Source organism: Kogia breviceps, chromosome 3 (assembly GCF_026419965.1).
Source record: "Kogia breviceps isolate mKogBre1 chromosome 3, mKogBre1 haplotype 1, whole genome shotgun sequence".
NCBI classification, from domain to species: Eukaryota; Metazoa; Chordata; class Mammalia; order Artiodactyla; family Physeteridae; genus Kogia; species Kogia breviceps.
Genome location: NC_081312.1, coordinates 108113051 through 108139635, shown reverse-complemented (window position 1 = coordinate 108139635; position 26585 = coordinate 108113051). Strand labels below are relative to the sequence as shown.

The following is a 26585-nucleotide window of genomic DNA, read 5'->3' as shown; positions in this document are numbered from 1 at the left end:
GGAGGCCAGAGGGTGAGGGTGTAGCCGTGTTGTACAAGTTCCCGTGGCCAAAAGTCTAGGTTTTAGCAGAGAGGTGCTGCTTACCGCGACAAGGCTTCGACCAGGATCCGCATGGAATGCACGCCAACACCCCTCCGAGACCCCTTCGGCTGGCCTCGCCTTGCCGCACCGTCCTCACTTCACTGGTATCACGGATTTTAAGGATGGCCCCAGGCTGCTCTGCTGCTGCCATTCCGCCCTTGGCATTCCACCTGGCTCGGGGTGAGACAACACACACACACACTTGAGGAGGCTGCACAGGCGCACCGAGGGAAAAGTCAATACCAGCCAACGAGGTGTGCTCTGTCTCCACTACGCATTTCATTAGGGGCCCGTCAAGCCTGTGTGTCCGCAGCCAAATGTGAATGCGTCGTGGCGCAGATGCCTTCAGAGCGTGCGGCCATCAGGATAAAGAGCGCTGCCGTCCAACAACCCCCTGGTCTCGGGCCCTGCAATTCCTCTCCTGAGCACTCTCCCCTCCATCACAGCAAAAGGCTGTCGTCCTGAGCCCCTGAGACACCCTGAGGGCAACTGTGCCCCCTCAGCCTAAGAGCCGGTGCCCTCAAGGGGAACACAGCCGCCCTTGGCACAGGTGCTTCCACACATGGATGCGCCCTCAGTGGGAAGTGATCTTCCCCAATGGAATGGCCCTTGGCCGAACATGACGGCCTCCATCAAAAGCGGCTTGCAGGGACCCGTGACAAGGGCACCTGAGGAACACCTGGCCTGATCAAGGGAGACTCATCAGCAGGGATATTTCCTGGCTTGCTGCCAAGACAGATGACCTACCCTGGGCCAACACACAAAGCTCATGGCATGGGAACCATTCCGATGACCAACGTGGCGGGGAAAATCCTTGGAGCCTAACGGCACGGGAGCCATTCCGATGCCCAAAGTGGCGGGGCAAACCGTTGCAGCAATTGGGTCATTTGTAGTGGTGCCTGGCACTTTCGCACCCTGGGCCCATCAGTGACGTGGCCTCAGACAAACCGTGAGGCAGAGGTCCTCTAGAAGCAACGTGTTACCCTCAGCCGTGCGACGCGAGAACCCAGCCAACAGCCCAGACTCCTGAACTGGTATGACTAGTCTGGCCTGTGGCCAGGCGCGCCGGTTACCACCGTCTCGACGCACCAGGGGCGGCAGGGAAAATGACGCCCGGCCACACATCCTGTCCTGCGCTGAAACCTGTAACCTTTCCTTGGCAGCCGACTCCCTTATTTCTGCAGGGTTGCACCCAGTGTGCTCCGGGGAGAGCGGCAATCCTCAGGGAACACTATGTGGGCCGGGATTACAAACGATGCTGGGCTGTCCTGTGGTGCACCTTCACACCTTCAACACACGGGGAATGTGGCCTGACACGGACAAATGCCCCCACGGCCTCCAAATCGGTGCCCATGAGAAGACACCATGCTGTGCCACGAATGCAACCATGCGCCGGCACAGGGATCCGCCATGAAGGAAATCGACCAAGGAGGGCCAAAAGGCGGGACAGTGCACAAACCTGCTCCCGTGTTCCCTCCCTACACGTGCTTCCAAACGCTCCGGAGGTAAAAGAAAAATGTGTTCCGGGAGCCCCTTGGCCACTGGCGATCTGTCCACCCACCAGTAAACCTGTGGGCTTCGCCAGACTCCTCAAGTGTCTTTTTCACTCGCCTTGCCTTTCTCTCTCCCCTGGGATCCCAACGTGTGAAGGCAAGAGGCCAGAGCCACCCCTCCCCAAAGAAGATTGCCGGGACTAAGCTTGACTACGTCATTTTCCAGCCCCTTCACACGGAACAACACACAGGCAGGACACAACCCGAGGAGGAGCCACCAGCTTCGCCAAACCCCGGCGACGGTGGCCCATTTGATTTCTCGCCCCATCAGGAGAAACCTAAACTGCATCTGGTCTCCCAAGCACAACATGACAAATAAGCCAGCCCTACGCCGGGAATCCTGCTCTGACCCTGAGCATACAGACTTCTCTTTCTCTGGGGGCACAAGGCAACGGCCAGCCGGTGGGGGCGGCCTGGAGAACTCTAGTGCCGACGGCAGGACCACCAACGGCTCACCCTTCCTCTCCCACCCGCATGCTGAACCGTGGCAGGGGACATCAGTCCTGGCCAGACCCAGGAAGCCAGAGATGGCACGCTGTCCCTAGCCTTCCCACCTGGATTGGCATCCCAGGCTCCTTTCCAAATGGCTCTCCTCCCCATGAGACGGCCACCACCTTCAACGTGAACAACGTGGCTGTGGACACCAACGGCACCACATGCAACGTGAACCACTCCCTACTTTCCTTTTGGGAGCCAAGTGCTGGACCTCAGTTACGATGAGGAGACGGTATGGATTTCTCACTCATTTTGTTCAGATTTCCAAGGAATGCATTTGTGGGACTCATCATCGATCCAAGCACACGCTCAAACGCTGGACATGCAAAGTTGCACATTCCACCACGGGACGGCCAGCGAGCTGAATCATGTCCGCCTACGGAGGTGGCCAGAGCCGAGCCATGGGGCAGGAAATGCAGCCAGTTCTCAGGGAATCGAAGCTCGTGTTCCCCGAGAGGAGGCCAGAGGGTGAGGGTGTAGCCGTGTTGTACAAGTTCCCGTGGCCAAAAGTCTAGGTTTTAGCAGAGAGGTGCTGCTTACCGCGACAAGGCTTCGACCAGGATCCGCATGGAATGCACGCCAACACCCCTCCGAGACCCCTTCGGCTGGCCTCGCCTTGCCGCACCGTCCTCACTTCACTGGTATCACGGATTTTAAGGATGGCCCCAGGCTGCTCTGCTGCTGCCATTCCGCCCTTGGCATTCCACCTGGCTCGGGGTGAGACAACACACACACACACTTGAGGAGGCTGCACAGGCGCACCGAGGGAAAAGTCAATACCAGCCAACGAGGTGTGCTCTGTCTCCACTACGCATTTCATTAGGGGCCCGTCAAGCCTGTGTGTCCGCAGCCAAATGTGAATGCGTCGTGGCGCAGATGCCTTCAGAGCGTGCGGCCATCAGGATAAAGAGCGCTGCCGTCCAACAACCCCCTGGTCTCGGGCCCTGCAATTCCTCTCCTGAGCACTCTCCCCTCCATCACAGCAAAAGGCTGTCGTCCTGAGCCCCTGAGACACCCTGAGGGCAACTGTGCCCCCTCAGCCTAAGAGCCGGTGCCCTCAAGGGGAACACAGCCGCCCTTGGCACAGGTGCTTCCACACATGGATGCGCCCTCAGTGGGAAGTGATCTTCCCCAATGGAATGGCCCTTGGCCGAACATGACGGCCTCCATCAAAAGCGGCTTGCAGGGACCCGTGACAAGGGCACCTGAGGAACACCTGGCCTGATCAAGGGAGACTCATCAGCAGGGATATTTCCTGGCTTGCTGCCAAGACAGATGACCTACCCTGGGCCAACACACAAAGCTCATGGCATGGGAACCATTCCGATGACCAACGTGGCGGGGAAAATCCTTGGAGCCTAACGGCACGGGAGCCATTCCGATGCCCAAAGTGGCGGGGCAAACCGTTGCAGCAATTGGGTCATTTGTAGTGGTGCCTGGCACTTTCGCACCCTGGGCCCATCAGTGACGTGGCCTCAGACAAACCGTGAGGCAGAGGTCCTCTAGAAGCAACGTGTTACCCTCAGCCGTGCGACGCGAGAACCCAGCCAACAGCCCAGACTCCTGAACTGGTATGACTAGTCTGGCCTGTGGCCAGGCGCGCCGGTTACCACCGTCTCGACGCACCAGGGGCGGCAGGGAAAATGACGCCCGGCCACACATCCTGTCCTGCGCTGAAACCTGTAACCTTTCCTTGGCAGCCGACTCCCTTATTTCTGCAGGGTTGCACCCAGTGTGCTCCGGGGAGAGCGGCAATCCTCAGGGAACACTATGTGGGCCGGGATTACAAACGATGCTGGGCTGTCCTGTGGTGCACCTTCACACCTTCAACACACGGGGAATGTGGCCTGACACGGACAAATGCCCCCACGGCCTCCAAATCGGTGCCCATGAGAAGACACCATGCTGTGCCACGAATGCAACCATGCGCCGGCACAGGGATCCGCCATGAAGGAAATCGACCAAGGAGGGCCAAAAGGCGGGACAGTGCACAAACCTGCTCCCGTGTTCCCTCCCTACACGTGCTTCCAAACGCTCCGGAGGTAAAAGAAAAATGTGTTCCGGGAGCCCCTTGGCCACTGGCGATCTGTCCACCCACCAGTAAACCTGTGGGCTTCGCCAGACTCCTCAAGTGTCTTTTTCACTCGCCTTGCCTTTCTCTCTCCCCTGGGATCCCAACGTGTGAAGGCAAGAGGCCAGAGCCACCCCTCCCCAAAGAAGATTGCCGGGACTAAGCTTGACTACGTCATTTTCCAGCCCCTTCACACGGAACAACACACAGGCAGGACACAACCCGAGGAGGAGCCACCAGCTTCGCCAAACCCCGGCGACGGTGGCCCATTTGATTTCTCGCCCCATCAGGAGAAACCTAAACTGCATCTGGTCTCCCAAGCACAACATGACAAATAAGCCAGCCCTACGCCGGGAATCCTGCTCTGACCCTGAGCATACAGACTTCTCTTTCTCTGGGGGCACAAGGCAACGGCCAGCCGGTGGGGGCGGCCTGGAGAACTCTAGTGCCGACGGCAGGACCACCAACGGCTCACCCTTCCTCTCCCACCCGCATGCTGAACCGTGGCAGGGGACATCAGTCCTGGCCAGACCCAGGAAGCCAGAGATGGCACGCTGTCCCTAGCCTTCCCACCTGGATTGGCATCCCAGGCTCCTTTCCAAATGGCTCTCCTCCCCATGAGACGGCCACCACCTTCAACGTGAACAACGTGGCTGTGGACACCAACGGCACCACATGCAACGTGAACCACTCCCTACTTTCCTTTTGGGAGCCAAGTGCTGGACCTCAGTTACGATGAGGAGACGGTATGGATTTCTCACTCATTTTGTTCAGATTTCCAAGGAATGCATTTGTGGGACTCATCATCGATCCAAGCACACGCTCAAACGCTGGACATGCAAAGTTGCACATTCCACCACGGGACGGCCAGCGAGCTGAATCATGTCCGCCTACGGAGGTGGCCAGAGCCGAGCCATGGGGCAGGAAATGCAGCCAGTTCTCAGGGAATCGAAGCTCGTGTTCCCCGAGAGGAGGCCAGAGGGTGAGGGTGTAGCCGTGTTGTACAAGTTCCCGTGGCCAAAAGTCTAGGTTTTAGCAGAGAGGTGCTGCTTACCGCGACAAGGCTTCGACCAGGATCCGCATGGAATGCACGCCAACACCCCTCCGAGACCCCTTCGGCTGGCCTCGCCTTGCCGCACCGTCCTCACTTCACTGGTATCACGGATTTTAAGGATGGCCCCAGGCTGCTCTGCTGCTGCCATTCCGCCCTTGGCATTCCACCTGGCTCGGGGTGAGACAACACACACACACACTTGAGGAGGCTGCACAGGCGCACCGAGGGAAAAGTCAATACCAGCCAACGAGGTGTGCTCTGTCTCCACTACGCATTTCATTAGGGGCCCGTCTAGCCTGTGTGTCCGCAGCCAAATGTGAATGCGTCGTGGCGCAGATGCCTTCAGAGCGTGCGGCCATCAGGATAAAGAGCGCCGCCGTCCAACAACCCCCTGGTCTCGGGCCCTGCAATTCCTCTCCTGAGCACTCTCCCCTCCATCACAGCAAAAGGCTGTCGTCCTGAGCCCCTGAGACACCCTGAGGGCAACTGTGCCCCCTCAGCCTAAGAGCCGGTGCCCTCAAGGGGAACACAGCCGCCCTTGGCACAGGTGCTTCCACACATGGATGCGCCCTCAGTGGGAAGTGATCTTCCCCAATGGAATGGCCCTTGGCCGAACATGACGGCCTCCATCAAAAGCGGCTTGCAGGGACCCGTGACAAGGGCACCTGAGGAACACCTGGCCTGATCAAGGGAGACTCATCAGCAGGGATATTTCCTGGCTTGCTGCCAAGACAGATGACCTACCCTGGGCCAACACACAAAGCTCATGGCATGGGAACCATTCCGATGACCAACGTGGCGGGGAAAATCCTTGGAGCCTAACGGCACGGGAGCCATTCCGATGCCCAAAGTGGCGGGGCAAACCGTTGCAGCAATTGGGTCATTTGTAGTGGTGCCTGGCACTTTCGCACCCTGGGCCCATCAGTGACGTGGCCTCAGACAAACCGTGAGGCAGAGGTCCTCTAGAAGCAACGTGTTACCCTCAGCCGTGCGACGCGAGAACCCAGCCAACAGCCCAGACACCTGAACTGGTATGACTAGTCTGGCCTGTGGCCAGGCGCGCCGGTTACCACCGTCTCGACGCACCAGGGGCGGCAGGGAAAATGACGCCCGGCCACACATCCTGTCCTGCGCTGAAACCTGTAACCTTTCCTTGGCAGCCGACTCCCTTATTTCTGCAGGGTTGCACCCAGTGTGCTCCGGGGAGAGCGGCAATCCTCAGGGAACACTATGTGGGCCGGGATTACAAACGATGCTGGGCTGTCCTGTGGTGCACCTTCACACCTTCAACACACGGGGAATGTGGCCTGACACGGACAAATGCCCCCACGGCCTCCAAATCGGTGCCCATGAGAAGACACCATGCTGTGCCACGAATGCAACCATGCGCCGGCACAGGGATCTGCCATGAAGGAAATCGACCAAGGAGGGCCAAAAGGCGGGACAGTGCACAAACCTGCTCCCGTGTTCCCTCCCTACACGTGCTTCCAAACGCTCCGGAGGTAAAAGAAAAATGTGTTCCGGGAGCCCCTTGGCCACTGGCGATCTGTCCACCCACCAGTAAACCTGTGGGCTTCGCCAGACTCCTCAAGTGTCTTTTTCACTCGCCTTGCCTTTCTCTCTCCCCTGGGATCCCAACGTGTGAAGGCAAGAGGCCAGAGCCACCCCTCCCCAAAGAAGATTGCCGGGACTAAGCTTGACTACGTCATTTTCCAGCCCCTTCACACGGAACAACACACAGGCAGGACACAACCCGAGGAGGAGCCACCAGCTTCGCCAAACCCCGGCGACGGTGGCCCATTTGATTTCTCGCCCCATCAGGAGAAACCTAAACTGCATCTGGTCTCCCAAGCACAACATGACAAATAAGCCAGCCCTACGCCGGGAATCCTGCTCTGACCCTGAGCATACAGACTTCTCTTTCTCTGGGGGCACAAGGCAACGGCCAGCCGGTGGGGGCGGCCTGGAGAACTCTAGTGCCGACGGCAGGACCACCAACGGCTCACCCTTCCTCTCCCACCCGCATGCTGAACCGTGGCAGGGGACATCAGTCCTGGCCAGACCCAGGAAGCCAGAGATGGCACGCTGTCCCTAGCCTTCCCACCTGGATTGGCATCCCAGGCTCCTTTCCAAATGGCTCTCCTCCCCATGAGACGGCCACCACCTTCAACGTGAACAACGTGGCTGTGGACACCAACGGCACCACATGCAACGTGAACCACTCCCTACTTTCCTTTTGGGAGCCAAGTGCTGGACCTCAGTTACGATGAGGAGACGGTATGGATTTCTCACTCATTTTGTTCAGATTTCCAAGGAATGCATTTGTGGGACTCATCATCGATCCAAGCACACGCTCAAACGCTGGACATGCAAAGTTGCACATTCCACCACGGGACGGCCAGCGAGCTGAATCATGTCCGCCTACGGAGGTGGCCAGAGCCGAGCCATGGGGCAGGAAATGCAGCCAGTTCTCAGGGAATCGAAGCTCGTGTTCCCCGAGAGGAGGCCAGAGGGTGAGGGTGTAGCCGTGTTGTACAAGTTCCCGTGGCCAAAAGTCTAGGTTTTAGCAGAGAGGTGCTGCTTACCGCGACAAGGCTTCGACCAGGATCCGCATGGAATGCACGCCAACACCCCTCCGAGACCCCTTCGGCTGGCCTCGCCTTGCCGCACCGTCCTCACTTCACTGGTATCACGGATTATAAGGATGGTCCCAGGCTGCTCTGCTGCTGCCATTCCGCCCTTGGCATTCCACCTGGCTCGGGGTGAGACAACACACACACACACTTGAGGAGGCTGCACAGGCGCACCGAGAGAAAAGTCAATACCAGCCAACGAGGTGTGCTCTGTCTCCACTACGCATTTCATTAGGGGCCCGTCTAGCCTGTGTGTCCGCAGCCAAATGTGAATGCGTCGTGGCGCAGATGCCTTCAGAGCGTGCGGCCATCAGGATAAAGAGCGCCGCCGTCCAACAACCCCCTGCTCTCGGGCCCTGCAATTCCTCTCCTGAGCACTCTCCCCTCCATCACAGCAAAAGGCTGTCGTCCTGAGCCCCTGAGACTCCCTGAGGGCAACTGTGCCCCCTCAGCCTAAGAGCCGGTGCCCTCAAGGGGAACACAGCCGCCCTTGGCACAGGTGCTTCCACACATGGATGCGCCCTCAGTGGGAAGTGATCTTCCCCAATGGAATGGCCCTTGGCCGAACATGACGGCCTCCATCAAAAGCGGCTTGCAGGGACCCGTGACAAGGGCACCTGAGGAACACCTGGCCTGATCAAGGGAGACTCATCAGCAGGGATATTTCCTGGCTTGCAGCCAAGACAGATGACCTACCCTGGGCCAACACACAAAGCTCATGGCATGGGAACCATTCCGATGACCAACGTGGCGGGGAAAATCCTTGGAGCCTAACGGCACGGGAGCCATTCCGATGCCCAAAGTGGCGGGGCAAACCGTTGCAGCAATTGGGTCATTTGTAGTGGTGCCTGGCACTTTCGCACCCTGGGCCCATCAGTGACGTGGCCTCAGACAAACCGTGAGGCAGAGGTCCTCTAGAAGCAACGTGTTACCCTCAGCCGTGCGACGCGAGAACCCAGCCAACAGCCCAGACTCCTGAACTGGTATGACTAGTCTGGCCTGTGGCCAGGCGCGCCGGTTACCACCGTCTCGACGCACCAGGGGCGGCAGGGAAAATGACGCCCGGCCACACATCCTGTCCTGCGCTGAAACCTGTAACCTTTCCTTGGCAGCCGACTCCCTTGTTTCTGCAGGGTTGCACCCAGTGTGCTCCGGGGAGAGCGGCAATCCTCAGGGAACACTATGTGGGCCGGGATTACAAACGATGCTGGGCTGTCCTGTGGTGCACCTTCACACCTTCAACACACGGGGAATGTGGCCTGACACGGACAAATGCCCCCACGGCCTCCAAATCGGTGCCCATGAGAAGACACCATGCTGTGCCACGAATGCAACCATGCGCCGGCACAGGGATCCGCCATGAAGGAAATCGACCAAGGAGGGCCAAAAGGCGGGACAGTGCACAAACCTGCTCCCGTGTTCCCTCCCTACACGTGCTTCCAAACGCTCCGGAGGTAAAAGAAAAATGTGTTCCGGGAGCCCCTTGGCCACTGGCGATCTGTCCACCCACCAGTAAACCTGTGGGCTTCGCCAGACTCCTCAAGTGTCTTTTTCACTCGCCTTGCCTTTCTCTCTCCCCTGGGATCCCAACGTGTGAAGGCAAGAGGCCAGAGCCACCCCTCCCCAAAGAAGATTGCCGGGACTAAGCTTGACTACGTCATTTTCCAGCCCCTTCACACGGAACAACACACAGGCAGGACACAACCCGAGGAGGAGCCACCAGCTTCGCCAAACCCCGGCGACGGTGGCCCATTTGATTTCTCGCCCCATCAGGAGAAACCTAAACTGCATCTGGTCTCCCAAGCACAACATGACAAATAAGCCAGCCCTACGCCGGGAATCCTGCTCTGACCCTGAGCATACAGACTTCTCTTTCTCTGGGGGCACAAGGCAACGGCCAGCCGGTGGGGGCGGCCTGGAGAACTCTAGTGCCGACGGCAGGACCACCAACGGCTCACCCTTCCTCTCCCACCCGCATGCTGAACCGTGGCAGGGGACATCAGTCCTGGCCAGACCCAGGAAGCCAGAGATGGCACGCTGTCCCTAGCCTTCCCACCTGGATTGGCATCCCAGGCTCCTTTCCAAATGGCTCTCCTCCCCATGAGACGGCCACCACCTTCAACGTGAACAACGTGGCTGTGGACACCAACGGCACCACATGCAACGTGAACCACTCCCTACTTTCCTTTTGGGAGCCAAGTGCTGGACCTCAGTTACGATGAGGAGACGGTATGGATTTCTCACTCATTTTGTTCAGATTTCCAAGGAATGCATTTGTGGGACTCATCATCGATCCAAGCACACGCTCAAACGCTGGACATGCAAAGTTGCACATTCCACCACGGGACGGCCAGCGAGCTGAATCATGTCCGCCTACGGAGGTGGCCAGAGCCGAGCCATGGGGCAGGAAATGCAGCCAGTTCTCAGGGAATCGAAGCTCGTGTTCCCCGAGAGGAGGCCAGAGGGTGAGGGTGTAGCCGTGTTGTACAAGTTCCCGTGGCCAAAAGTCTAGGTTTTAGCAGAGAGGTGCTGCTTACCGCGACAAGGCTTCGACCAGGATCCGCATGGAATGCACGCCAACACCCCTCCGAGACCCCTTCGGCTGGCCTCGCCTTGCCGCACCGTCCTCACTTCACTGGTATCACGGATTTTAAGGATGGCCCCAGGCTGCTCTGCTGCTGCCATTCCGCCCTTGGCATTCCACCTGGCTCGGGGTGAGACAACACACACACACACTTGAGGAGGCTGCACAGGCGCACCGAGGGAAAAGTCAATACCAGCCAACGAGGTGTGCTCTGTCTCCACTACGCATTTCATTAGGGGCCCGTCTAGCCTGTGTGTCCGCAGCCAAATGTGAATGCGTCGTGGCGCAGATGCCTTCAGAGCGTGCGGCCATCAGGATAAAGAGCGCCGCCGTCCAACAACCCCCTGGTCTCGGGCCCTGCAATTCCTCTCCTGAGCACTCTCCCCTCCATCACAGCAAAAGGCTGTCGTCCTGAGCCCCTGAGACACCCTGAGGGCAACTGTGCCCCCTCAGCCTAAGAGCCGGTGCCCTCAAGGGGAACACAGCCGCCCTTGGCACAGGTGCTTCCACACATGGATGCGCCCTCAGTGGGAAGTGATCTTCCCCAATGGAATGGCCCTTGGCCGAACATGACGGCCTCCATCAAAAGCGGCTTGCAGGGACCCGTGACAAGGGCACCTGAGGAACACCTGGCCTGATCAAGGGAGACTCATCAGCAGGGATATTTCCTGGCTTGCTGCCAAGACAGATGACCTACCCTGGGCCAACACACAAAGCTCATGGCATGGGAACCATTCCGATGACCAACGTGGCGGGGAAAATCCTTGGAGCCTAACGGCACGGGAGCCATTCCGATGCCCAAAGTGGCGGGGCAAACCGTTGCAGCAATTGGGTCATTTGTAGTGGTGCCTGGCACTTTCGCACCCTGGGCCCATCAGTGACGTGGCCTCAGACAAACCGTGAGGCAGAGGTCCTCTAGAAGCAACGTGTTACCCTCAGCCGTGCGACGCGAGAACCCAGCCAACAGCCCAGACTCCTGAACTGGTATGACTAGTCTGGCCTGTGGCCAGGCGCGCCGGTTACCACCGTCTCGACGCACCAGGGGCGGCAGGGAAAATGACGCCCGGCCACACATCCTGTCCTGCGCTGAAACCTGTAACCTTTCCTTGGCAGCCGACTCCCTTGTTTCTGCAGGGTTGCACCCAGTGTGCTCCGGGGAGAGCGGCAATCCTCAGGGAACACTATGTGGGCCGGGATTACAAACGATGCTGGGCTGTCCTGTGGTGCACCTTCACACCTTCAACACACGGGGAATGTGGCCTGACACGGACAAATGCCCCCACGGCCTCCAAATCGGTGCCCATGAGAAGACACCATGCTGTGCCACGAATGCAACCATGCGCCGGCACAGGGATCCGCCATGAAGGAAATCGACCAAGGAGGGCCAAAAGGCGGGACAGTGCACAAACCTGCTCCCGTGTTCCCTCCCTACACGTGCTTCCAAACGCTCCGGAGGTAAAAGAAAAATGTGTTCCGGGAGCCCCTTGGCCACTGGCGATCTGTCCACCCACCAGTAAACCTGTGGGCTTCGCCAGACTCCTCAAGTGTCTTTTTCACTCGCCTTGCCTTTCTCTCTCCCCTGGGATCCCAACGTGTGAAGGCAAGAGGCCAGAGCCACCCCTCCCCAAAGAAGATTGCCGGGACTAAGCTTGACTACGTCATTTTCCAGCCCCTTCACACGGAACAACACACAGGCAGGACACAACCCGAGGAGGAGCCACCAGCTTCGCCAAACCCCGGCGACGGTGGCCCATTTGATTTCTCGCCCCATCAGGAGAAACCTAAACTGCATCTGGTCTCCCAAGCACAACATGACAAATAAGCCAGCCCTACGCCGGGAATCCTGCTCTGACCCTGAGCATACAGACTTCTCTTTCTCTGGGGGCACAAGGCAACGGCCAGCCGGTGGGGGCGGCCTGGAGAACTCTAGTGCCGACGGCAGGACCACCAACGGCTCACCCTTCCTCTCCCACCCGCATGCTGAACCGTGGCAGGGGACATCAGTCCTGGCCAGACCCAGGAAGCCAGAGATGGCACGCTGTCCCTAGCCTTCCCACCTGGATTGGCATCCCAGGCTCCTTTCCAAATGGCTCTCCTCCCCATGAGACGGCCACCACCTTCAACGTGAACAACGTGGCTGTGGACACCAACGGCACCACATGCAACGTGAACCACTCCCTACTTTCCTTTTGGGAGCCAAGTGCTGGACCTCAGTTACGATGAGGAGACGGTATGGATTTCTCACTCATTTTGTTCAGATTTCCAAGGAATGCATTTGTGGGACTCATCATCGATCCAAGCACACGCTCAAACGCTGGACATGCAAAGTTGCACATTCCACCACGGGACGGCCAGCGAGCTGAATCATGTCCGCCTACGGAGGTGGCCAGAGCCGAGCCATGGGGCAGGAAATGCAGCCAGTTCTCAGGGAATCGAAGCTCGTGTTCCCCGAGAGGAGGCCAGAGGGTGAGGGTGTAGCCGTGTTGTACAAGTTCCCGTGGCCAAAAGTCTAGGTTTTAGCAGAGAGGTGCTGCTTACCGCGACAAGGCTTCGACCAGGATCCGCATGGAATGCACGCCAACACCCCTCCGAGACCCCTTCGGCTGGCCTCGCCTTGCCGCACCGTCCTCACTTCACTGGTATCACGGATTTTAAGGATGGCCCCAGGCTGCTCTGCTGCTGCCATTCCGCCCTTGGCATTCCACCTGGCTCGGGGTGAGACAACACACACACACACTTGAGGAGGCTGCACAGGCGCACCGAGGGAAAAGTCAATACCAGCCAACGAGGTGTGCTCTGTCTCCACTACGCATTTCATTAGGGGCCCGTCAAGCCTGTGTGTCCGCAGCCAAATGTGAATGCGTCGTGGCGCAGATGCCTTCAGAGCGTGCGGCCATCAGGATAAAGAGCGCTGCCGTCCAACAACCCCCTGGTCTCGGGCCCTGCAATTCCTCTCCTGAGCACTCTCCCCTCCATCACAGCAAAAGGCTGTCGTCCTGAGCCCCTGAGACACCCTGAGGGCAACTGTGCCCCCTCAGCCTAAGAGCCGGTGCCCTCAAGGGGAACACAGCCGCCCTTGGCACAGGTGCTTCCACACATGGATGCGCCCTCAGTGGGAAGTGATCTTCCCCAATGGAATGGCCCTTGGCCGAACATGACGGCCTCCATCAAAAGCGGCTTGCAGGGACCCGTGACAAGGGCACCTGAGGAACACCTGGCCTGATCAAGGGAGACTCATCAGCAGGGATATTTCCTGGCTTGCTGCCAAGACAGATGACCTACCCTGGGCCAACACACAAAGCTCATGGCATGGGAACCATTCCGATGACCAACGTGGCGGGGAAAATCCTTGGAGCCTAACGGCACGGGAGCCATTCCGATGCCCAAAGTGGCGGGGCAAACCGTTGCAGCAATTGGGTCATTTGTAGTGGTGCCTGGCACTTTCGCACCCTGGGCCCATCAGTGACGTGGCCTCAGACAAACCGTGAGGCAGAGGTCCTCTAGAAGCAACGTGTTACCCTCAGCCGTGCGACGCGAGAACCCAGCCAACAGCCCAGACTCCTGAACTGGTATGACTAGTCTGGCCTGTGGCCAGGCGCGCCGGTTACCACCGTCTCGACGCACCAGGGGCGGCAGGGAAAATGACGCCCGGCCACACATCCTGTCCTGCGCTGAAACCTGTAACCTTTCCTTGGCAGCCGACTCCCTTGTTTCTGCAGGGTTGCACCCAGTGTGCTCCGGGGAGAGCGGCAATCCTCAGGGAACACTATGTGGGCCGGGATTACAAACGATGCTGGGCTGTCCTGTGGTGCACCTTCACACCTTCAACACACGGGGAATGTGGCCTGACACGGACAAATGCCCCCACGGCCTCCAAATCGGTGCCCATGAGAAGACACCATGCTGTGCCACGAATGCAACCATGCGCCGGCACAGGGATCTGCCATGAAGGAAATCGACCAAGGAGGGCCAAAAGGCGGGACAGTGCACAAACCTGCTCCCGTGTTCCCTCCCTACACGTGCTTCCAAACGCTCCGGAGGTAAAAGAAAAATGTGTTCCGGGAGCCCCTTGGCCACTGGCGATCTGTCCACCCACCAGTAAACCTGTGGGCTTCGCCAGACTCCTCAAGTGTCTTTTTCACTCGCCTTGCCTTTCTCTCTCCCCTGGGATCCCAACGTGTGAAGGCAAGAGGCCAGAGCCACCCCTCCCCAAAGAAGATTGCCGGGACTAAGCTTGACTACGTCATTTTCCAGCCCCTTCACACGGAACAACACACAGGCAGGACACAACCCGAGGAGGAGCCACCAGCTTCGCCAAACCCCGGCGACGGTGGCCCATTTGATTTCTCGCCCCATCAGGAGAAACCTAAACTGCATCTGGTCTCCCAAGCACAACATGACAAATAAGCCAGCCCTACGCCGGGAATCCTGCTCTGACCCTGAGCATACAGACTTCTCTTTCTCTGGGGGCACAAGGCAACGGCCAGCCGGTGGGGGCGGCCTGGAGAACTCTAGTGCCGACGGCAGGACCACCAACGGCTCACCCTTCCTCTCCCACCCGCATGCTGAACCGTGGCAGGGGACATCAGTCCTGGCCAGACCCAGGAAGCCAGAGATGGCACGCTGTCCCTAGCCTTCCCACCTGGATTGGCATCCCAGGCTCCTTTCCAAATGGCTCTCCTCCCCATGAGACGGCCACCACCTTCAACGTGAACAACGTGGCTGTGGACACCAACGGCACCACATGCAACGTGAACCACTCCCTACTTTCCTTTTGGGAGCCAAGTGCTGGACCTCAGTTACGATGAGGAGACGGTATGGATTTCTCACTCATTTTGTTCAGATTTCCAAGGAATGCATTTGTGGGACTCATCATCGATCCAAGCACACGCTCAAACGCTGGACATGCAAAGTTGCACATTCCACCACGGGACGGCCAGCGAGCTGAATCATGTCCGCCTACGGAGGTGGCCAGAGCCGAGCCATGGGGCAGGAAATGCAGCCAGTTCTCAGGGAATCGAAGCTCGTGTTCCCCGAGAGGAGGCCAGAGGGTGAGGGTGTAGCCGTGTTGTACAAGTTCCCGTGGCCAAAAGTCTAGGTTTTAGCAGAGAGGTGCTGCTTACCGCGACAAGGCTTCGACCAGGATCCGCATGGAATGCACGCCAACACCCCTCCGAGACCCCTTCGGCTGGCCTCGCCTTGCCGCACCGTCCTCACTTCACTGGTATCACGGATTTTAAGGATGGCCCCAGGCTGCTCTGCTGCTGCCATTCCGCCCTTGGCATTCCACCTGGCTCGGGGTGAGACAACACACACACACACTTGAGGAGGCTGCACAGGCGCACCGAGGGAAAAGTCAATACCAGCCAACGAGGTGTGCTCTGTCTCCACTACGCATTTCATTAGGGGCCCGTCAAGCCTGTGTGTCCGCAGCCAAATGTGAATGCGTCGTGGCGCAGATGCCTTCAGAGCGTGCGGCCATCAGGATAAAGAGCGCTGCCGTCCAACAACCCCCTGGTCTCGGGCCCTGCAATTCCTCTCCTGAGCACTCTCCCCTCCATCACAGCAAAAGGCTGTCGTCCTGAGCCCCTGAGACACCCTGAGGGCAACTGTGCCCCCTCAGCCTAAGAGCCGGTGCCCTCAAGGGGAACACAGCCGCCCTTGGCACAGGTGCTTCCACACATGGATGCGCCCTCAGTGGGAAGTGATCTTCCCCAATGGAATGGCCCTTGGCCGAACATGACGGCCTCCATCAAAAGCGGCTTGCAGGGACCCGTGACAAGGGCACCTGAGGAACACCTGGCCTGATCAAGGGAGACTCATCAGCAGGGATATTTCCTGGCTTGCTGCCAAGACAGATGACCTACCCTGGGCCAACACACAAAGCTCATGGCATGGGAACCATTCCGATGACCAACGTGGCGGGGAAAATCCTTGGAGCCTAACGGCACGGGAGCCATTCCGATGCCCAAAGTGGCGGGGCAAACCGTTGCAGCAATTGGGTCATTTGTAGTGGTGCCTGGCACTTTCGCACCCTGGGCCCATCAGTGACGTGGCCTCAGACAAACCGTGAGGCAGAGGTCCTCTAGAAGCAACGTGTTACCCTCAGCCGTGCGACGCGAGAACCCAGCCAACAGCCCAGACTCCTGAACTGGTATGACTAGTCTGGCCTGTGGCCAGGCGCGCCGGTTACCACCGTCTCGACGCACCAGGGGCGGCAGGGAAAATGACGCCCGGCCACACATCCTGTCCTGCGCTGAAACCTGTAACCTTTCCTTGGCAGCCGACTCCCTTGTTTCTGCAGGGTTGCACCCAGTGTGCTCCGGGGAGAGCGGCAATCCTCAGGGAACACTATGTGGGCCGGGATTACAAACGATGCTGGGCTTTCCTGTGGTGCACCTTCACACCTTCAACACACGGGGAATGTGGCCTGACACGGACAAATGCCCCCACGGCCTCCAAATCGGTGCCCATGAGAAGACACCATGCTGTGCCACGAATGCAACCATGCGCCGGCACAGGGATCTGCCATGAAGGAAATCGACCAAGGAGGGCCAAAAGGCGGGACAGTGCACAAACCTGCTCCCGTGTTCCCTCCCTACACGTGCTTCCAAACGCTCCGGAGGTAAAAGAAAAATGTGTTCCGGGAGCCCCTTGGCCACTGGCGATCTGTCCACCCACCAGTAAACCTGTGGGCTTCGCCAGACTCCTCAAGTGTCTTTTTCACTCGCCTTGCCTTTCTCTCTCCCCTGGGATCCCAACGTGTGAAGGCAAGAGGCCAGAGCCACCCCTCCCCAAAGAAGATTGCCGGGACTAAGCTTGACTACGTCATTTTCCAGCCCCTTCACACGGAACAACACACAGGCAGGACACAACCCGAGGAGGAGCCACCAGCTTCGCCAAACCCCGGCGACGGTGGCCCATTTGATTTCTCGCCCCATCAGGAGAAACCTAAACTGCATCTGGTCTCCCAAGCACAACATGACAAATAAGCCAGCCCTACGCCGGGAATCCTGCTCTGACCCTGAGCATACAGACTTCTCTTTCTCTGGGGGCACAAGGCAACGGCCAGCCGGTGGGGGCGGCCTGGAGAACTCTAGTGCCGACGGCAGGACCACCAACGGCTCACCCTTCCTCTCCCACCCGCATGCTGAACCGTGGCAGGGGACATCAGTCCTGGCCAGACCCAGGAAGCCAGAGATGGCACGCTGTCCCTAGCCTTCCCACCTGGATTGGCATCCCAGGCTCCTTTCCAAATGGCTCTCCTCCCCATGAGACGGCCACCACCTTCAACGTGAACAACGTGGCTGTGGACACCAATGGCACCACATGCAACGTGAACCACTCCCTACTTTCCTTTTGGGAGCCAAGTGCTGGACCTCAGTTACGATGAGGAGACGGTATGGATTTCTCACTCATTTTGTTCAGATTTCCAAGGAATGCATTTGTGGGACTCATCATCGATCCAAGCACACGCTCAAACGCTGGACATGCAAAGTTGCACATTCCACCACGGGACGGCCAGCGAGCTGAATCATGTCCGCCTACGGAGGTGGCCAGAGCCGAGCCATGGGGCAGGAAATGCAGCCAGTTCTCAGGGAATCGAAGCTCGTGTTCCCCGAGAGGAGGCCAGAGGGTGAGGGTGTAGCCGTGTTGTACAAGTTCCCGTGGCCAAAAGTCTAGGTTTTAGCAGAGAGGTGCTGCTTACCGCGACAAGGCTTCGACCAGGATCCGCATGGAATGCACGCCAACACCCCTCCGAGACCCCTTCGGCTGGCCTCGCCTTGCCGCACCGTCCTCACTTCACTGGTATCACGGATTATAAGGATGGTCCCAGGCTGCTCTGCTGCTGCCATTCCGCCCTTGGCATTCCACCTGGCTCGGGGTGAGACAACACACACACACACTTGAGGAGGCTGCACAGGCGCACCGAGAGAAAAGTCAATACCAGCCAACGAGGTGTGCTCTGTCTCCACTACGCATTTCATTAGGGGCCCGTCTAGCCTGTGTGTCCGCAGCCAAATGTGAATGCGTCGTGGCGCAGATGCCTTCAGAGCGTGCGGCCATCAGGATAAAGAGCGCCGCCGTCCAACAACCCCCTGCTCTCGGGCCCTGCAATTCCTCTCCTGAGCACTCTCCCCTCCATCACAGCAAAAGGCTGTCGTCCTGAGCCCCTGAGACTCCCTGAGGGCAACTGTGCCCCCTCAGCCTAAGAGCCGGTGCCCTCAAGGGGAACACAGCCGCCCTTGGCACAGGTGCTTCCACACATGGATGCGCCCTCAGTGGGAAGTGATCTTCCCCAATGGAATGGCCCTTGGCCGAACATGACGGCCTCCATCAAAAGCGGCTTGCAGGGACCCGTGACAAGGGCACCTGAGGAACACCTGGCCTGATCAAGGGAGACTCATCAGCAGGGATATTTCCTGGCTTGCAGCCAAGACAGATGACCTACCCTGGGCCAACACACAAAGCTCATGGCATGGGAACCATTCCGATGACCAACGTGGCGGGGAAAATCCTTGGAGCCTAACGGCACGGGAGCCATTCCGATGCCCAAAGTGGCGGGGCAAACCGTTGCAGCAATTGGGTCATTTGTAGTGGTGCCTGGCACTTTCGCACCCTGGGCCCATCAGTGACGTGGCCTCAGACAAACCGTGAGGCAGAGGTCCTCTAGAAGCAACGTGTTACCCTCAGCCGTGCGACGCGAGAACCCAGCCAACAGCCCAGACTCCTGAACTGGTATGACTAGTCTGGCCTGTGGCCAGGCGCGCCGGTTACCACCGTCTCGACGCACCAGGGGCGGCAGGGAAAATGACGCCCGGCCACACATCCTGTCCTGCGCTGAAACCTGTAACCTTTCCTTGGCAGCCGACTCCCTTGTTTCTGCAGGGTTGCACCCAGTGTGCTCCGGGGAGAGCGGCAATCCTCAGGGAACACTATGTGGGCCGGGATTACAAACGATGCTGGGCTGTCCTGTGGTGCACCTTCACACCTTCAACACACGGGGAATGTGGCCTGACACGGACAAATGCCCCCACGGCCTCCAAATCGGTGCCCATGAGAAGACACCATGCTGTGCCACGAATGCAACCATGCGCCGGCACAGGGATCCGCCATGAAGGAAATCGACCAAGGAGGGCCAAAAGGCGGGACAGTGCACAAACCTGCTCCCGTGTTCCCTCCCTACACGTGCTTCCAAACGCTCCGGAGGTAAAAGAAAAATGTGTTCCGGGAGCCCCTTGGCCACTGGCGATCTGTCCACCCACCAGTAAACCTGTGGGCTTCGCCAGACTCCTCAAGTGTCTTTTTCACTCGCCTTGCCTTTCTCTCTCCCCTGGGATCCCAACGTGTGAAGGCAAGAGGCCAGAGCCACCCCTCCCCAAAGAAGATTGCCGGGACTAAGCTTGACTACGTCATTTTCCAGCCCCTTCACACGGAACAACACACAGGCAGGACACAACCCGAGGAGGAGCCACCAGCTTCGCCAAACCCCGGCGACGGTGGCCCATTTGATTTCTCGCCCCATCAGGAGAAACCTAAACTGCATCTGGTCTCCCAAGCACAACATGACAAATAAGCCAGCCCTACGCCGGGAATCCTGCTCTGACCCTGAGCATACAGACTTCTCTTTCTCTGGGGGCACAAGGCAACGGCCAGCCGGTGGGGGCGGCCTGGAGAACTCTAGTGCCGACGGCAGGACCACCAACGGCTCACCCTTCCTCTCCCACCCGCATGCTGAACCGTGGCAGGGGACATCAGTCCTGGCCAGACCCAGGAAGCCAGAGATGGCACGCTGTCCCTAGCCTTCCCACCTGGATTGGCATCCCAGGCTCCTTTCCAAATGGCTCTCCTCCCCATGAGACGGCCACCACCTTCAACGTGAACAACGTGGCTGTGGACACCAACGGCACCACATGCAACGTGAACCACTCCCTACTTTCCTTTTGGGAGCCAAGTGCTGGACCTCAGTTACGATGAGGAGACGGTATGGATTTCTCACTCATTTTGTTCAGATTTCCAAGGAATGCATTTGTGGGACTCATCATCGATCCAAGCACACGCTCAAACGCTGGACATGCAAAGTTGCACATTCCACCACGGGACGGCCAGCGAGCTGAATCATGTCCGCCTACGGAGGTGGCCAGAGCCGAGCCATGGGGCAGGAAATGCAGCCAGTTCTCAGGGAATCGAAGCTCGTGTTCCCCGAGAGGAGGCCAGAGGGTGAGGGTGTAGCCGTGTTGTACAAGTTCCCGTGGCCAAAAGTCTAGGTTTTAGCAGAGAGGTGCTGCTTACCGCGACAAGGCTTCGACCAGGATCCGCATGGAATGCACGCCAACACCCCTCCGAGACCCCTTCGGCTGGCCTCGCCTTGCCGCACCGTCCTCACTTCACTGGTATCACGGATTATAAGGATGGTCCCAGGCTGCTCTGCTGCTGCCATTCCGCCCTTGGCATTCCACCTGGCTCGGGGTGAGACAACACACACACACACTTGAGGAGGCTGCACAGGCGCACCGAGAGAAAAGTCAATACCAGCCAACGAGGTGTGCTCTGTCTCCACTACGCATTTCATTAGGGGCCCGTCTAGCCTGTGTGTCCGCAGCCAAATGTGAATGCGTCGTGGCGCAGATGCCTTCAGAGCGTGCGGCCATCAGGATAAAGAGCGCCGCCGTCCAACAACCCCCTGCTCTCGGGCCCTGCAATTCCTCTCCTGAGCACTCTCCCCTCCATCACAGCAAAAGGCTGTCGTCCTGAGCCCCTGAGACTCCCTGAGGGCAACTGTGCCCCCTCAGCCTAAGAGCCGGTGCCCTCAAGGGGAACACAGCCGCCCTTGGCACAGGTGCTTCCACACATGGATGCGCCCTCAGTGGGAAGTGATCTTCCCCAATGGAATGGCCCTTGGCCGAACATGACGGCCTCCATCAAAAGCGGCTTGCAGGGACCCGTGACAAGGGCACCTGAGGAACACCTGGCCTGATCAAGGGAGACTCATCAGCAGGGATATTTCCTGGCTTGCAGCCAAGACAGATGACCTACCCTGGGCCAACACACAAAGCTCATGGCATGGGAACCATTCCGATGACCAACGTGGCGGGGAAAATCCTTGGAGCCTAACGGCACGGGAGCCATTCCGATGCCCAAAGTGGCGGGGCAAACCGTTGCAGCAATTGGGTCATTTGTAGTGGTGCCTGGCACTTTCGCACCCTGGGCCCATCAGTGACGTGGCCTCAGACAAACCGTGAGGCAGAGGTCCTCTAGAAGCAACGTGTTACCCTCAGCCGTGCGACGCGAGAACCCAGCCAACAGCCCAGACTCCTGAACTGGTATGACTAGTCTGGCCTGTGGCCAGGCGCGCCGGTTACCACCGTCTCGACGCACCAGGGGCGGCAGGGAAAATGACGCCCGGCCACACATCCTGTCCTGCGCTGAAACCTGTAACCTTTCCTTGGCAGCCGACTCCCTTGTTTCTGCAGGGTTGCACCCAGTGTGCTCCGGGGAGAGCGGCAATCCTCAGGGAACACTATGTGGGCCGGGATTACAAACGATGCTGGGCTGTCCTGTGGTGCACCTTCACACCTTCAACACACGGGGAATGTGGCCTGACACGGACAAATGCCCCCACGGCCTCCAAATCGGTGCCCATGAGAAGACACCATGCTGTGCCACGAATGCAACCATGCGCCGGCACAGGGATCCGCCATGAAGGAAATCGACCAAGGAGGGCCAAAAGGCGGGACAGTGCACAAACCTGCTCCCGTGTTCCCTCCCTACACGTGCTTCCAAACGCTCCGGAGGTAAAAGAAAAATGTGTTCCGGGAGCCCCTTGGCCACTGGCGATCTGTCCACCCACCAGTAAACCTGTGGGCTTCGCCAGACTCCTCAAGTGTCTTTTTCACTCGCCTTGCCTTTCTCTCTCCCCTGGGATCCCAACGTGTGAAGGCAAGAGGCCAGAGCCACCCCTCCCCAAAGAAGATTGCCGGGACTAAGCTTGACTACGTCATTTTCCAGCCCCTTCACACGGAACAACACACAGGCAGGACACAACCCGAGGAGGAGCCACCAGCTTCGCCAAACCCCGGCGACGGTGGCCCATTTGATTTCTCGCCCCATCAGGAGAAACCTAAACTGCATCTGGTCTCCCAAGCACAACATGACAAATAAGCCAGCCCTACGCCGGGAATCCTGCTCTGACCCTGAGCATACAGACTTCTCTTTCTCTGGGGGCACAAGGCAACGGCCAGCCGGTGGGGGCGGCCTGGAGAACTCTAGTGCCGACGGCAGGACCACCAACGGCTCACCCTTCCTCTCCCACCCGCATGCTGAACCGTGGCAGGGGACATCAGTCCTGGCCAGACCCAGGAAGCCAGAGATGGCACGCTGTCCCTAGCCTTCCCACCTGGATTGGCATCCCAGGCTCCTTTCCAAATGGCTCTCCTCCCCATGAGACGGCCACCACCTTCAACGTGAACAACGTGGCTGTGGACACCAACGGCACCACATGCAACGTGAACCACTCCCTACTTTCCTTTTGGGAGCCAAGTGCTGGACCTCAGTTACGATGAGGAGACGGTATGGATTTCTCACTCATTTTGTTCAGATTTCCAAGGAATGCATTTGTGGGACTCATCATCGATCCAAGCACACGCTCAAACGCTGGACATGCAAAGTTGCACATTCCACCACGGGACGGCCAGCGAGCTGAATCATGTCCGCCTACGGAGGTGGCCAGAGCCGAGCCATGGGGCAGGAAATGCAGCCAGTTCTCAGGGAATCGAAGCTCGTGTTCCCCGAGAGGAGGCCAGAGGGTGAGGGTGTAGCCGTGTTGTACAAGTTCCCGTGGCCAAAAGTCTAGGTTTTAGCAGAGAGGTGCTGCTTACCGCGACAAGGCTTCGACCAGGATCCGCATGGAATGCACGCCAACACCCCTCCGAGACCCCTTCGGCTGGCCTCGCCTTGCCGCACCGTCCTCACTTCACTGGTATCACGGATTATAAGGATGGCCCCAGGCTGCTCTGCTGCTGCCATTCCGCCCTTGGCATTCCACCTGGCTCGGGGTGAGACAACACACACACACACTTGAGGAGGCTGCACAGGCGCACCGAGGGAAAAGTCAATACCAGCCAACGAGGTGTGCTCTGTCTCCACTACGCATTTCATTAGGGGCCCGTCTAGCCTGTGTGTCCGCAGCCAAATGTGAATGCGTCGTGACGCAGATGCCTTCAGAGCGTGCGGCCATCAGGATAAAGAGCGCTGCCGTCCAACAACCCCCTGGTCTCGGGCCCTGCAATTCCTCTCCTGAGCACTCTCCCCTCCATCACAGCAAAAGGCTGTCGTCCTGAGCCCCTGAGACACCCTGAGGGCAACTGTGCCCCCTCAGCCTAAGAGCCGGTGCCCTCAAGGGGAACACAGCCGCCCTTGGCACAGGTGCTTCCAAACATGGATGCGCCCTCAGTGGGAAGTGATCTTCCCCAATGGAATGGCCCTTGGCCGAACATGACGGCCTCCATCAAAAGCGGCTTGCAGGGACCCGTGACAAGGGCACCTGAGGAACACCTGGCCTGATCAAGGGAGACTCATCAGCAGGGATATTTCCTGGCTTGCTGCCAAGACAGATGACCTACGCTGGGCCAACACACAAAGCTCATGGCATGGGAACCATTCCGATGACCAACGTGGCGGGGAAAATCCTTGGAGCCTAACGGCACGGGAGCCATTCCGATGCCCAAAGTGGCGGGGCAAACCGTTGCAGCAATTGGGTCATTTGTAGTGGTGCCTGGCACTTTCGCACCCTGGGCCCATCAGTGACGTGGCCTCAGACAAACCGTGAGGCAGAGGTCCTCTAGAAGCAACGTGTTACCCTCAGCCGTGCGACGCGAGAACCCAGCCAACAGCCCAGACTCCTGAACTGGTATGACTAGTCTGGCCTGTGGCCAGGCGCGCCGGTTACCACCGTCTCGACGCACCAGGGGCGGCAGGGAAAATGACGCCCGGCCACACATCCTGTCCTGCGCTGAAACCTGTAACCTTTCCTTGGCAGCCGACTCCCTTGTTTCTGCAGGGTTGCACCCAGTGTGCTCCGGGGAGAGCGGCAATCCTCAGGGAACACTATGTGGGCCGGGATTACAAACGATGCTGGGCTGTCCTGTGGTGCACCTTCACACCTTCAACACACGGGGAATGTGGCCTGACACGGACAAATGCCCCCACGGCCTCCAAATCGGTGCCCATGAGAAGACACCATGCTGTGCCACGAATGCAACCATGCGCCGGCACAGGGATCCGCCATGAAGGAAATCGACCAAGGAGGGCCAAAAGGCGGGACAGTGCACAAACCTGCTCCCGTGTTCCCTCCCTACACGTGCTTCCAAACGCTCCGGAGGTAAAAGAAAAATGTGTTCCGGGAGCCCCTTGGCCACTGGCGATCTGTCCACCCACCAGTAAACCTGTGGGCTTCGCCAGACTCCTCAAGTGTCTTTTTCACTCGCCTTGCCTTTCTCTCTCCCCTGGGATCCCAACGTGTGAAGGCAAGAGGCCAGAGCCACCCCTCCCCAAAGAAGATTGCCGGGACTAAGCTTGACTACGTCATTTTCCAGCCCCTTCACACGGAACAACACACAGGCAGGACACAACCCGAGGAGGAGCCACCAGCTTCGCCAAACCCCGGCGACGGTGGCCCATTTGATTTCTCGCCCCATCAGGAGAAACCTAAACTGCATCTGGTCTCCCAAGCACAACATGACAAATAAGCCAGCCCTACGCCGGGAATCCTGCTCTGACCCTGAGCATACAGACTTCTCTTTCTCTGGGGGCACAAGGCAACGGCCAGCCGGTGGGGGCGGCCTGGAGAACTCTAGTGCCGACGGCAGGACCACCAACGGCTCACCCTTCCTCTACCACCCGCATGCTGAACCGTGGCAGGGGACATCAGTCCTGGCCAGACCCAGGAAGCCAGAGATGGCACGCTGTCCCTAGCCTTCCCACCTGGATTGGCATCCCAGGCTCCTTTCCAAATGGCTCTCCTCCCCATGAGACGGCCACCACCTTCAACGTGAACAACGTGGCTGTGGACACCAACGGCACCACATGCAACGTGAACCACTCCCTACTTTCCTTTTGGGAGCCAAGTGCTGGACCTCAGTTACGATGAGGAGACGGTATGGATTTCTCACTCATTTTGTTCAGATTTCCAAGGAATGCATTTGTGGGACTCATCATCGATCCAAGCACACGCTCAAACGCTGGACATGCAAAGTTGCACATTCCACCACGGGACGGCCAGCGAGCTGAATCATGTCCGCCTACGGAGGTGGCCAGAGCCGAGCCATGGGGCAGGAAATGCAGCCAGTTCTCAGGGAATCGAAGCTCGTGTTCCCCGAGAGGAGGCCAGAGGGTGAGGGTGTAGCCGTGTTGTACAAGTTCCCGTGGCCAAAAGTCTAGGTTTTAGCAGAGAGGTGCTGCTTACCGCGACAAGGCTTCGACCAGGATCCGCATGGAATGCACGCCAACACCCCTCCGAGACCCCTTCGGCTGGCCTCGCCTTGCCGCACCGTCCTCACTTCACTGGTATCACGGATTATAAGGATGGCCCCAGGCTGCTCTGCTGCTGCCATTCCGCCCTTGGCATTCCACCTGGCTCGGGGTGAGACAACACACACACACACTTGAGGAGGCTGCACAGGCGCACCGAGGGAAAAGTCAATACCAGCCAACGAGGTGTGCTCTGTCTCCACTACGCATTTCATTAGGGGCCCGTCTAGCCTGTGTGTCCGCAGCCAAATGTGAATGCGTCGTGACGCAGATGCCTTCAGAGCGTGCGGCCATCAGGATAAAGAGCGCTGCCGTCCAACAACCCCCTGGTCTCGGGCCCTGCAATTCCTCTCCTGAGCACTCTCCCCTCCATCACAGCAAAAGGCTGTCGTCCTGAGCCCCTGAGACACCCTGAGGGCAACTGTGCCCCCTCAGCCTAAGAGCCGGTGCCCTCAAGGGGAACACAGCCGCCCTTGGCACAGGTGCTTCCACACATGGATGCGCCCTCAGTGGGAAGTGATCTTCCCCAATGGAATGGCCCTTGGCCGAACATGACGGCCTCCATCAAAAGCGGCTTGCAGGGACC

General features: G+C 58.7%; 1 long non-coding RNA gene and 10 other non-coding genes across 13 annotated transcripts in view; all 11 read right to left on the bottom strand.

Moving 5' to 3' along the window:
* LOC131752450 (uncharacterized) overlaps nucleotides 1-26585 on the bottom strand; it is a 53807-nt gene that overhangs the window by 20022 nt on the left and 7200 nt on the right. For 2 of the 3 annotated variants that reach the window (XR_010839747.1, XR_010839748.1), the window contains exons 3-4: nucleotides 25935-26101; nucleotides 23350-23516 (exon numbers count right to left, since the gene is read on the bottom strand). This is a non-coding gene — a long non-coding RNA (uncharacterized lncRNA). Of the gene's footprint in view, nucleotides 1-84; nucleotides 189-23349; nucleotides 23517-25934; nucleotides 26102-26585 lie in introns of those variants that run through there. The other variant, XR_010839745.1, reaches the window with a different exon arrangement.
* LOC131753955 (small nucleolar RNA SNORD116) lies at nucleotides 2337-2428 on the bottom strand. The gene has a single exon (XR_009335008.1). It is a non-coding gene; the product is annotated as a small nucleolar RNA SNORD116 (small nucleolar RNA).
* LOC131753954 (small nucleolar RNA SNORD116) lies at nucleotides 4922-5013 on the bottom strand. Its single transcript, XR_009335007.1, has one exon. It is a non-coding gene; the product is annotated as a small nucleolar RNA SNORD116 (small nucleolar RNA).
* Nucleotides 7507-7598, bottom strand: LOC131753952 (small nucleolar RNA SNORD116). Its single transcript, XR_009335006.1, has one exon. It is a non-coding gene; the product is annotated as a small nucleolar RNA SNORD116 (small nucleolar RNA).
* Nucleotides 10092-10183, bottom strand: LOC131753951 (small nucleolar RNA SNORD116). The gene has a single exon (XR_009335005.1). It is a non-coding gene; the product is annotated as a small nucleolar RNA SNORD116 (small nucleolar RNA).
* LOC131753950 (small nucleolar RNA SNORD116) lies at nucleotides 12677-12768 on the bottom strand. Its single transcript, XR_009335004.1, has one exon. It is a non-coding gene; the product is annotated as a small nucleolar RNA SNORD116 (small nucleolar RNA).
* Nucleotides 15262-15353, bottom strand: LOC131753949 (small nucleolar RNA SNORD116). The gene has a single exon (XR_009335003.1). It is a non-coding gene; the product is annotated as a small nucleolar RNA SNORD116 (small nucleolar RNA).
* Nucleotides 17847-17938, bottom strand: LOC131753948 (small nucleolar RNA SNORD116). The gene has a single exon (XR_009335002.1). It is a non-coding gene; the product is annotated as a small nucleolar RNA SNORD116 (small nucleolar RNA).
* LOC131753947 (small nucleolar RNA SNORD116) lies at nucleotides 20432-20523 on the bottom strand. The gene has a single exon (XR_009335001.1). It is a non-coding gene; the product is annotated as a small nucleolar RNA SNORD116 (small nucleolar RNA).
* On the bottom strand, nucleotides 23017-23108 carry LOC131753946 (small nucleolar RNA SNORD116). Its single transcript, XR_009335000.1, has one exon. It is a non-coding gene; the product is annotated as a small nucleolar RNA SNORD116 (small nucleolar RNA).
* On the bottom strand, nucleotides 25602-25693 carry LOC131753945 (small nucleolar RNA SNORD116). Its single transcript, XR_009334999.1, has one exon. It is a non-coding gene; the product is annotated as a small nucleolar RNA SNORD116 (small nucleolar RNA).